The sequence below is a fragment of the Salvelinus sp. IW2-2015 genome, linkage group LG17 (assembly GCF_002910315.2).
Source record: "Salvelinus sp. IW2-2015 linkage group LG17, ASM291031v2, whole genome shotgun sequence".
In the NCBI taxonomy this organism is placed as follows: Eukaryota; Metazoa; Chordata; class Actinopteri; order Salmoniformes; family Salmonidae; genus Salvelinus; species Salvelinus sp. IW2-2015.
The window spans coordinates 26,366,382-26,379,560 of record NC_036857.1 but is presented as its reverse complement, the minus strand read 5'-3'; positions in this window follow the sequence as shown (position 1 = coordinate 26,379,560).

Below are 13,179 nucleotides of genomic sequence, written 5' to 3'. Positions count from 1 at the left end.
TACGAATAGAATTGGTGCACTTCCATGCGTTCTCTTGCATCATTTGGTTGACATGTTGTGAAAATGGGAACTGATCGCAGCCACGTCTCTTAAGTGGCTTGGGCCTTATTTGTTTTGATGCACTGTTTTTGCATTGTGGGAGTCTTTTCTCTTGAGATGGAGCTGTCAGGTTGCAAAAAGAAGCCCCTGATGCTGGCAGCAGCCCCCAGGCAAAATGAAAACAAGTAAGTGGCATAGATAAATCATGCCAACCAACGTCGTCCTGATGAATCAAATCAGACCAGAATGTCTCCGGGAACACTGGGTTTAATGGAAGTCCCAATGGCAGCTGTGGGATGATGCGCCTATAATGAATCTACTCTATAGTATTGTTCAGTTATTGTATATTTTCATGTTGTAATATAACGGATAGATAGATAGATGCCTTCAGAAAATATTCGACTACAGCCTGAATTTAAAATTGATTAAATGTAGATTTTGTGTCACTGGCCCACACACAATACCCCATAATGTCAAAATGGAGTTGTGTTTTTAGAAATCCTTACAAATTAATAAAAAATGAAAAGCTGAAATGTCTTGTGTCAATAAGTATTCAACCCCTTTGTTATGGCAAACCTAAATAAGTTCAGGAGTAAAAATGTCGTGACTTGACTTTAACATCAATCTGAAGACTGTTATTTATCTAATTAACTATGTTTAATTGTTACCCGATTAAATTAATCATGTAACAATTAAATCATTAGGATCTGGGGCACCACGAGAGCGGTTCTTTAAATAGTTACCATCTCCCGAATTAAACTCTAAAAGGTCTTTACCTATCACATCTATYAACAGTCAACGTATTAATCAGAAACTCTTTTCATCTTATCATTCTGAACAGTCTTAACCTCCTTGCATCTGCAAAAACCCAAGCCCTACTTATGATTCAGTATTACACAAATTGGTTTAATTATTTATTTACTAGCTAATTAAATGGGAACACAGGATAAACATACACACTTTGCACAGGTTATTGATTGGGGACTTAATACGCTGAAAACAGGTCCCTAGCAGAATGACAACAACATGGCTGCTTGTTAAAGAAGAGATGGAGAGGGAGAGAGAGAGGGACAGAGACCTTTAACATTGATACATTCAGAAAGTACTTTCACCATCAGTAACTATATACATGTACTTTGCACACAAACCACCACCCGCATTGAGTAAGAAATCATGAATGTATTTACGTGAAATGCCTGGGTTTGCCGGGGATCTCTCCCGATGAACAGGGCATTCTTGGAAAGGGAGTTGGGCCTTTTCGCTGCACTCTTGTAAGGCTCTGATTGTCCGAAATGGTTCCGACAAATCTTCTACTGCTGTCCTCTGCAGTTGTCCAGAATCCGGTGACTTGACTTGTAGTCCTAAACAGAACTACAGAGTTGACTTCCCTTCCATTCACTCTTGAAGAGGCTTCTTTGAAGATAGGCTAGCCAGCTGTATCGATGGTTTGAGCAGAATAACAGGATGGTCCTACATCAAATTGTTTTCAAAGATACTTTACTTAGGAGAGCTATTCAGCCATACCAGTGATTGTCTGGGAGGTGAGTATATCATCTCTACCGCGTGTTGAGATTCAAAGTTAAAAAACGTGCAGCTGCAGCTTCACATTTTTTGGTCTGGTATGTTAATTTCTTAACCGCTCATTTATAGTTTGCAGGAAAGGGGCAGTTCCGGCAGGCTGACACGCTTTATGACCTCTCTCAGGGTTGGTGACTACTTGCTGTGCACAGTTATAAAAAACAATTATCTCTTATAGCTTCTCAAATCACATCCCTCTCTTAACAAAAACACTTTCATAATTTTTCATATTACATGCACATCACATAGTATGGAAACTTCTTACATGTAGTGGGAATACTTTCCAAGTTACAGTATTTCCTTAATAACATTTTTAATGACATGACAAAATAACAAACAAAATTACATTAGTGTTCTATAGATCGCCGCTGACCATTCCCCACGTTCTATGTTAGAAATATTGTTCCAGTATTCGCTTTTGAAAGTGTTAGCGTTTCAGTGGGAAAAGTCTGTTGAAAAAAAGGGCATTTCTTTGGTGAATCTTGAGAGTGCAGACCAGAATCTTCTCCCTTGATTTACAACAGGGCGTGTTTTCGTGGACAGTCATGACATCCCATAATAAGTTGCATGTGTTTAACAAGTCACATAATAAGTTACATGGACTCTGTATGCAATAATGGTGTATAACATGATTTTTGAATGACTACCCAATCTCTGTTTTATTTATTTTAATTTTACCTTTATTTAACTAGGCAAGTCAGTTAAGAACAAATTCTTATTTTCAATGACGGCTTAGGAACAGTACCCCATACATACAATTATCTGTAAGGTCCCTCAGTTGAGCAGTGAATTTCAAATGCAGATTCAACCAGAAAAATCTGGGATGTTTTAAAATGCCTCGCAAAAAGTGGTAGATTTGTAAAAAATAAATAAGCAGAAATTGAATATCCCTTTGAGCATGATGAAGTTATTAATTACACTTTGGATGGTGTGTCAATACACCCAGTCACTACAAAGATACAGGCGTCCTTCCTAACTCAGTTGCCGGAGAAGAAGGAAACCACTCAGGGATTTCACCATTGTGCCAATGGTGACTTTAAAACAGTTACAGTTTAATGGCTGTGATAGGGGAAAACTGAGGATGGATCAATGTCATTGTAGTTACTCCACAATACTAACCTAAACGACAGAGTGAAAAGAAGGAAGCCTGTTCAGAATCAAAATATTCAAAAACATGCATCCTGTTTGCAATAAGGCACTAAAGTTAACCTGCAAACAATTTGGCAAAGAATGAACTTCATGTCCTAAATACAAAGAATTATGTTTGGGGCAAAGCCAACACAACACATCACTGATTACCACTTTTCGTATTTTCAAGCATGATAGTGGCTGCATCATGTTATGGGTATGCCTGTCATGGGCAGGGATTATGGAGTTTTTTTWTTTTAGATATAAAGTAACGGAATAGAGATAAGCACAGGCAAAAACGTAGAGGAAAACTATCACACCCTGATCTGTTTCACCTATTTTTGTGCTTGTCTTCAACCCCCACCAGGTGTCGCCCATCTTCCTCATTATCCCCAGTGTATTTATACCTATGTTCTCTGTTTGTCTGTTGCCAGTTTGACTTGTCTTGTCAGGTCTTACCAGCGTGTTTTCCCGTCTCCCTGCTTTCTCAAGTTCTGTTTCCTAGTTACCCCAGTTCTGACCATTCTGCCTGCCCTGACCCAGAGCCTGCCTGCTGTTCTGTACCTTAGTGACTCTGCCCTGGATTATGGACCTCTGCCTGCCTTTGACCTGTCTTTTGCCTGGCCCCTGTTTGGGTCAATAAACATCTGTGACTCTAGCTGTCTGCATCTGGGTCTTTTCCTGAGATCCGATAAAAACCTTGTTCAGCCTGCTTTCCACAAGACACTGAGATGTATTCACCTTTCAGCAGGACAATAACCTAAAACACAAGGCCAACTCTACACTGTAGTTGCTTACCAAGAAGACAGTGAATGATCCTGAGTGGCTGAGTTCCAGTTTTTACTCAAATCTACTTGAAAATCTATGGCAGGACCTGAAAATGGAGGTAGGATTAACAAACAACTTTTTTTTTAATTTTAAATGTTTCCTTTATTTAACTAGGCAAGTCAGTTAAGAACAAATTCTTATTTTCAATGATGGCCTATGAACTGTGGGTTAACTGCCTGTTCAGGGGCAGAACGACAGATTTGTACCTTGTCAGCTCAGGGATTTGAATTTGCAACCTTTCAGTTACTAGTCCAATGCTCTATCCACTAGCCTACCCTGCTGCCCCAACTTAACAGAGCTTGAAGAATTTTGAAAAGATCCAGGCGTGGAAAGCTCCTAGAGACTTACCCAGAAAGACTCACAGATGTAATCATGCCAAAAGTGTGTCTACAAAGTATCGACTCTGGGGTGTGAATACTTATGTAAATTAGATATTTKTGTCGTTCATTTTCAATATGGAATGGATGGAAGACTCTAKTAGATCAGCATGAGAATAATGGTGATTAAATTTACTTGTATGATATTTACTCGCTAGGGGCAAATGCAAGAGGCTAGAAATATTCCTAATAGATACAATATTCACCTAAAACTTAGTTAACTTCTCTAAGGTAGGGGGCAGCATTCAGAATTTTGGATGAAATGCATGCCCCAATTAAACTGCCTGCTTCTCGGGCCCAGAATATATGATATGCATATAACTGGTAGATTTGGATAGAAAACACTCTAAAGTTTCCAAACCTGTTAAWATAGTGTCTGTGAGTATAATAGAACTGATTTGGCAGGCGAAAACCTGAGAAAGATCCATTCAGGAAGTAGTTTTCTTTTTGGTTTTGTAGTTTTCTATTCCATGCCAATACAGTATCCATTGACTTAGGACTCAAATTGCAGTTCCTATGCCTTCCACTAGATGTCAACAGTCTTCAGAAATTGTGTCAGGCTTGTATTCTGAAAAATGAAGAAGTAAGAGCAGTCTGAGTGAGTGGACCCTGCCGTGTCACAGAGCTTTTTCATGCATCGACCGAGAGAGTGCGTTTCTTGTTTACCTTTTAAAATTGACAACGTTATTGTCCGGTTGAAATATTATAGATTATTTAGGCTAAAAACAACCTGAGGTTTGAATATAAACATCGTTTGACATGTTTCTATGAACTTTACGGATACAATTTGGATTTTTTTGTCTTCCTGTTTTGACTGCGTTTGAGCCTGTGGATTACTGAAGAAAACGCCTGAACAGAACTTAGGTTTTTGGGTATAAAGAGACTTTATCGAACAAAAGGAACATTTATTGAGTAAATGAATGTCTGCTGAGTGCAACCATATGAAGATCATTAAAGGTAAGAGATTAATTTTATCTCTATTTCTAAATTGTGTAACTGCTCTACCTGGCTGGCTACTGTTTGTAATGATTTGTCTAGTGGGCTATGTTCTCAAATAATCGTACGGTATGCTTTCGCCGTAAAGCATTTTAAAAATCTGACACCGTGGTTGGATTCACAAGAAGTTAATCTTTAAACCTATGTGAAATATGTTTTGTTTTCTGAATTTTTATAATGAGTATTTCTGTATTTGAATTTGGCGCCCAGCAGTTTCACTGGCTGTTGAAGAGGTGGGATGCTACCGTCTCACGTGCCCAAGAGAGGTTAAATATATATACAACATTTGTCAAAACTATTCAATAACATGCACATAATTTTCAAGATATATTCATTCTATGTCAAGGAAAATAATATTTTCACCTAGTAAGCAATTGATAGTGACGTTCATTAGCATTAGCATTCTCCTGGAGAATGACTGGCGGTGTTAGCTAGTTAGCATATTAGACTATCTAATGGTTGTTATCCAAGCTGTATCCCTTTTCAATCAAAGATCAATGCATGAAGTGTCAATGTTTTTAGACAGAATATCAATGACAAAAGACAGAAACATTTGGATATTTTCAAACTGTTGTGCCACAAAATGAACTACTTAACACCGCCAGTCATTCTCTATGAGAATGCTAATGCTAATGAACGTTGCTACCGAGTGCTTATTCTAGGTGAAAACAAACCTTTACATTTTTTCAATCATTCTTCTCAACATAGAATAAAAATATATTTCWAATTCTGTGCACATTATTTAATAGTTTTACAAATTTAATTGATATTTAACAACGTTTTGCTTGTTTGTGAATGGTCCGGAATGACGAAAACAATCGCATCAAATTGGATGTGCCCTTGTTGCCAGGCCGTCATAAGGTGAATATTTAAGCAATAAGGCCCGAGTAGGTGTGGTATATGGCCAATATACATASGCACAACGCAACGCAGAGTGCCTGGATACAGCCATTAGCCGTGGTATATTGGCTATATACCACACCTACTCGGGTCGCAATTCAAAGGTTCAGACACAAGACGTATGTGGCAGGGTCTACAGGAAATCACGGACTACAAAAAGAAATCCAGCCACGTCACAGACATGGACGTCACGCTTCCAGACAAACTAAACACCTTCTTTGCCCGCTTTGAGGATAATACAGTGCCACCATTGTGGCCCACTAACAATGGACTGCCCCCCCCCCCTGCTCTCCTTCTCCGTGGCTGATGTGAGTAAAACATTTAAACGTGTTAACCCTCGCAAGGCTGCCGGCTCAGACGGCATCCCTAGCTGCGTCCTCAAAGCATGCACAGAACCAGCTGGCTGGTGTGTTTATGAATATATTCAATCGCTCCCACATTCCAGTCTGTTGTCCCCACATGCTTCAAGATGGCTACCATTGTTCTGTATCCAAGAAGGCAAAGATTATTGAACTAAATGACTACTGCTCCGTAGCACTCACTTCTGTAATCATGAAGTGTTTTGAGAGACTAGTCAAGGTTGTATACCTCCACCTTACGGCCACCCTAGACCCACTTCAGTTTGCATACGCCCAACAGGTCCACAGACGACGCAATAGGCATCACCCTGACACTGCCTATCCAATCTGGACAAAAGGAATACCTATGTAAGAATTCTGTTCATTGACTACAGCTCAGCATTCAACACCATAGTACCTCCAAGCTCATCATCAAGCTGGAGCCCTGGGTCTCAACCCCGCCCTGTGCAATTGGGTCCTGGACTTTCTGGCGGCCGCCCCCAGGTGGTGAAGGTAGGAAACAACATCTGCACTTCGATGACCCTCAACAGCTGACCCTCAACACTTGGGCCCCACAAGGGTGCGTGCTCAGCCCCCTCCTGTACTCCCTGTTCACCCACGACTGCGTGGCCATGCACGCCTCCAACTCAATCATCAAGTTTGCAGACAACACAACAGTAGTGGGCTTGATTACCAACAATGACGAGACAGCCTACAGGGAGGAGGTGAGGGCACTCGGAGTGTGGTGTCAGGGGAACAACTTCTCACTCAACATCAACAAAACAAAGGAGATGATCGTGGACTTCAGGAAACAGCAGAGGGAGCAAACCCTTATCGAAACAAAGCTGTCCTCTGCAGCACCCATTCCTACAAAACTTAGGCTAGTTGTTGTTGAAGTGACGATGACTAGCTATATTCTCAACACTAGGCAAATTCAGGCAAGTTCGATACATGTTAAACTTGACCTTCTCTACACTTGTAGCAGGTAAATAAAATTAAGCATTCTTTTAGCTAATCGCAATTCGTATATTCACAGATCTATACGTTTCAGATCAACAAATAGTGTCTTTCTATCTTTTCTCCCCACATCCTGAACAGAGTCACAAGTCCAAAAGCCCCAAAAAGTAATGTGCAACAGTAAACCCAGAGTTCACAAGATTGGCCCAAAAATGTACAGTTATGAATATAACTACTATTCCCTACTGAGAGAATGAGGTAAAATATACTATGGGGAGTCAACGACCAATCATATTAACCTGAAGGAACCTGAAATCACGCCCAACGGGCCAATGGATGTATCGCTCTCCTGATGGCGAGTGTCAGGACCCGGTGCGAGAAACAGTCACTAAATCGGCAGAACCCAGAAGATGAGGCAGACACAGCAGTACTAGAGATGGTGGTTTAATAAAAAATAGATATCTTCCAAAATACAAAGAAAATCCACAAAGTGGTAAAAACAGCAAGGGAAAAACAAACCTCAAAAGACTAATKCAAAATACAAAAGAACAAAACCAGAGAACCTCTGGAAAATCCAACAAGAGAAAAATATATGTTCACAACAAGGCTTGGGCTGGGGCTGGGTGCTAACATACAAACACTGAGCAAGGAACTGAGGAACACACAGGGATTAAATACTAACAAGGGAACGACATACAGGTGCAAACAATAATTAGAGCAAGGGAAAAACAAAAGGTACAAAAAAGGTGCAATGGGGACATCTAGTGACAAAAAAKCAGAACAGTCCTGGCCAAAACCTGACAGGCGAGGGGCCAAAATATGTTATACCTCGTCTCAGGGATCAGTGGTAATATTCATAACTGTACGTTCCCTTTCAGTCGGTCACTCGGTATAACATACTATGGGGACATATAGTCACACCCCAAACTGGCTCACGGGGTACTAAACTAGAAGGCACACGGCAGCCCAAGCACACACAGGTTCCACTGGCTCCAAAAAGGGGTTACAGATGCCACCTTTTTCACAAAAACTTTTTCAGAGAACTGTCAGAGRCCCATATAGGGAACCAGAACCTGCTGCAACTTAGCACTGACATGCTGCCACTGCAGCCCAAGTCCATAGAAGCCATGGTTCCAAGAACAATACGTACCTTGGAGCTCATACAAGGAACCGCAAGACCAAAACAAGACCAACGCGTGTGTGTTTGGTAAAGCGCACACGCGCACTGCATAGCCTCGACCAGAGTCGATGAACCACGGCAGCCCGAGGTGCAAACCCACAGGAAACCCGCAGTAACCTGGAAACTGTGTACTCGCATGTTGCCACAGCAGCCCATTGCACAAACCCACAGGAAACTGTGATAACCCAGATACATGCACAACCTGTGCGCTGCCTAACACCCACTCCCAGACCCAGCCATAAGAACACTATGAGCCACACTGGGAGCAGTTACATCCGAGTGACACAACCTCACAAAGGTGCGTGGGGAACACCAGCTCTCTGCAACACAAACATCAGCAATTGTCATGCCCCTGAAAAATGCCCAAGAAGACACCAGAACCCTAGTGGAGTGATTAGGTGCACCACTAGACAACCCTTGTCCTTTGCTGTCATATGCCGGGGTGATAGCCTCCACAATCCAATAAGAAAGACGCTACTTGGATAGCGCGCTACCCCAAGCTGGATTAGTGAAACAGACAAAAAGCTGGTAACAAATGGAGATATCCTTGGTTCTATCCATAAACATGCGTAAAGGGCCCACCGAACACCGGCCATGCAACCTCCGTTGTTCACTGGACGCAGATGAGAAAGGGAACAGCTCAAAAGCCAGGGACCTGTAAGACATAGGCATAACCTTCGAAGCAAAAGCTGCATAAGGACATAACATCACTTTGGAATCGTCAGGCACAAACTCTAAACAGGTAGGGTGTACATATAGAACCAAGTGCTAGGAGATCCCCAAAGTGCTTGGCTGATGCCAAGGTCATGAGCAGGACAGGCTTGTAGTAAAGGATCTTCAGGTCTACAGACACCAATGTTTCAAATGGAGGCTCACACAGGTCATTATGGCCAAACAGTTCTATTTTTGTTTCATCAGACCAGAGGACATTTCTCCAAAAAGTACGATCTTTGTCCCCATGTGGTAGTCTGGCTACGGTGGTTTTGGTTTTATGGTGATTTTGGAGCAGTGGCTTCTTCCTTGCTGAGCGGCCTTTCAGGTTATGTCGATATTGGACTTGTTTTACTGTYGATATAGATACTTTTGTACCTGTTTCCTCCAGCATCTTCACAAGGTCCTTTGCTGTTGTTCTGGGATTGATTTGCACTTTTCGCACCAAAGTACGTTAATCTCTAGGAAACAGAACACGTCTCCTTCCTGAGCGGTATGACGGCTGCGTGGTCCCATGGTGTTTATACTTGCGTACTCTTGTTTGTACAGATGAACTTGGTACCTTCAGGCATTTGGAAATTGCTCCCAAGGATGAACCATTTTTGTGGAGGTCTACTAGTCTGATTTATTTTGATTTCCCCATGATGTCAAGCAAAGAGGCACTGAGTTTGAAGGTAGGCCTTGAAATACATCCACAGGTACACTTCCAACTGACTCAAATGACCTATCAGAAGCTTCTAAAGCCATGACATAATTTTCTGGAATTTTCCAAGCTGTTTAAAGGTACAGTCAACTTAGTGTATGTAAACTTCTGACCCACTGGAATTGTGATACAGTGAATTATAAGTGAAATAATCTGTCTGTAAACAATTGTTGGAAGAATTACTTGTGTCATGCACAAAGTAGATGTCCTAACCGACTTGCCAAAACTATAGATTGTTAACAAGAAATTTGTGGAGTGGTTGAAAAACGAGATTTAATGACTCCAACCTAAGTATATGTAAACTTCCAACTTCAACTGTATACAATCCTCTCATAGAGAGCGCACACGCCGACTGTATAGTTGTAATCACGTTCAGGGGTAAACCCCTAGCCTTCAAATTCAACCTTTCAGGGGCCAAACTCATAGATCCCATATCTGCGGTTGTGGGTGCCAAACTCTCCATGCGCCTGGGACAATTGATCGTGACGACACGGATCTCTCCACGGCTCCCTGCCCTACAGGTGGATAACTTCCAGGAACTTGTTTGTGCTAACGGGGAGCCACTAGAATCAACAACAGACCCTCCTGATGGACCCTCACCACGATGGACTGAATCAGGTCCACCGGAGGAAACGCATAGAGCAAGGTTCGAGGCCACTGATACACCAAAGCATCCATTCTCTATGCCCAGATCACTCAATGAGAAGAACAAACGGCAATCCGCGTTTTCTCGTGACGTGTAAAGATCTACGTCGGCCCAGCTGAACTGGTCCCATATCTGGGAGTGCAGTCTGCACTCCGTAGACATAGGATCCCCCTAGAAAGTAGATCCGCACAGATGTTGAGAGATTCAGGAAGATACGTCGTCCTAAGTGACAGGAATTGCGCCCTGCTCCATACAAGCAGATAACAGGACAGGTTTGGCAGAGAGACCGCGTCCACCCCTGCCTGTTGATGTACGCCATCGCCGTCCTGTTGTCGAACCTTACCAACACATGCTGGCCCTCCAACATCGGAAGGAAACGCCTCAGCTCTAGCAAAGCAGTCAGTAGCTCTAGATAATTGATATGTAGCGCCCTAGATATGTTGCGCTGTTGACCAAATCRCTCTTTCTGAGTAGCCCATACAAAGCAAGTAGCCCATTCACATCGTCCAGATAGGCCAATTCTGATCCCCTGGCATTGCACCGGTGCCAAAGCCGCCTCCACCACCATAGAAAATGTGTGGGCGATAGGGAGAGCCCGAAAGGCAGGACCAGAAACTCATAGGCACCCTCGAAATGAAACCCAAGACACATTATGTGGAGAGGATGTTCACTGTAGCCACATGCAAATAGGTGCTTGAGGTGCTTGTTTAAAAGTCCAGGATGGGACGCAATGTTCCATTGCTGTTGGGAGCTTAGACGTACCAGCTGTACCAACCGCTCTGTACTTCTGACATAGGGACCACCCGAATCACCTGCTTTCGAAGGAGAGATGAAATCTCCTGCCCTACGACACAGCTCCATCAAACACACATTAAGCACCAATGGTTCAGTCTCCCCCACCGAAGCCAAAGCCTCCTGAGCGTGTTTCCACCCCAGGAAAATAGGACAGCACTAATATATTTAATTTTAATTGTGAAACCACATGGCCTCAGGCACGGTCAGAGGTTCAAACTTGGACGTTTAGCCTTTTTTAACTTACTCTTACCACTGGCCATCTTACTCAAGCAAGGAAGCACTGGCTACACAAGCAGAGCAGAAAGTAGTTAGCTTTTAGCAAACACAAAAACCGATAGCAAGATCCAAAATTCGCAACATCTAGGGGGACGAGTACTCTCTCCCCACTAACAGACACCTAAGTCAGAACCGAATCTTGTAGTCTTCGTGTGCTTGAAAAGTTTGTAAATTGTGTTACACGTTCTTCCTTCAGGCAAGCTGAAGAARGAAGAATTTAGGAAATAAATGTAAACCATGAGTACTATAGCCAGGAAGGCGGGGTTTCAGAGGACGGCCTCGGCACCCATTGGCTTGTTGGGCATGATTTCGGTTTTCTTCAGGCGAATATGATTGGTCGTTGACTCCCCATAGTATTTTAAACCGAACTTAACAAGGCTTCTAAATCCTTGTTCACACTGRAGGCCTTATTGCTCAAATCGGTTTATATATATTTTGGGGGTTTTGGAATACCGACTGTCCAAAAAGCAAGTTACAGGTGACGAAATCGGATTTGTGTGTGTTCAGACAGCAGTAATTTGCTGACATGGCTACACTAGTTGTCATAGTAACGACGGGTGCGTGCACAGTGGTGTAGGCTGATTGGTGGTGGTGSTCGTGCTTCTTATCACTCAGAAGTTACGTAGCAAGCTAAGGTGACAACAATGCCTGCAATGGATGTTTCCCAGTTGCTTTGAATGTTCAAAATCATAGTGTAAGAACACCTTTAAAGCATCAAAGGATAAGATAATCCAACTTTCAAAACAATTATTTTATGTTTTAATATTTAATATATTTTAATAATAATATTTTATTATTTTAGTCAACTAGCTAGCTAGGTAGCTGTTTAGCTTTCTAGCACATTCAATCTCTTTGTAAACAATTAACAAGCTAGTTAGCTATCATGTTCTTGTCAAACTGTCAACAGAGTAGCTGGCAAGATAMGCCAAATAAGTCTAAGAATCACTTTAGGGCAAATAAATCAGATTRGACCGTTCAGACAAAAGTCGCATGGCCAGGAATTAGATTTGTGGCTTGAAATATCATTTTCCATGTGCTTTTTGGCTGTTCAGACTGCGGGAAAAATAACATATTTGAATCGGATATGCAAAAAAATATGATTTGAATCACTTCAAACTGCCACTGTCAACAAGGCTTATTTGGCTAAACCAAACCAGGTTATGCCAGTTCACATGAACACAAAGGTCAAACTAATTAACTGCAGGGTAAATTAAAGATTTCAACCCACAGTGCCTCTTTAATGATTGACATGTTGTTTCTTTGAAGTTTGTACATGAAAGCAACACAAGTGTTTGATGCAAAAGCTGTAGAAACATAGTGGTTCTAATAAATGGTTTTAACAGGGTATTACCTTCAAGTGAACGGACTAGAAGGTGTGATGTGATGGCTGACATTTCGTGCCAGAGTACAGATCATTTGTCTAGGGGGATAGGAGCTTCTCAGTTCCAAATGCCATGGTGTGGGTCGCTCGGACTATAGTGTCTGTGGCTAGAGCTAATATACCCCGTGTCAGCAAAGATCTCCCTCCCATATCTTTGTATACACCTGAACCTAGGTTTTAAACAATACACCAAGGTGTATTGAGGCCCACTAAGATGTTCTGTCAAGGAGACTTTGTTACCGGTCTTATTAGGTTGCAGGTATATTTATGGTCTGTATCTCTATGAACATCCAAAACATATCTTCCTTTTCCAGCTTTTTGACTTCCTTACATTCTGATGGATCCT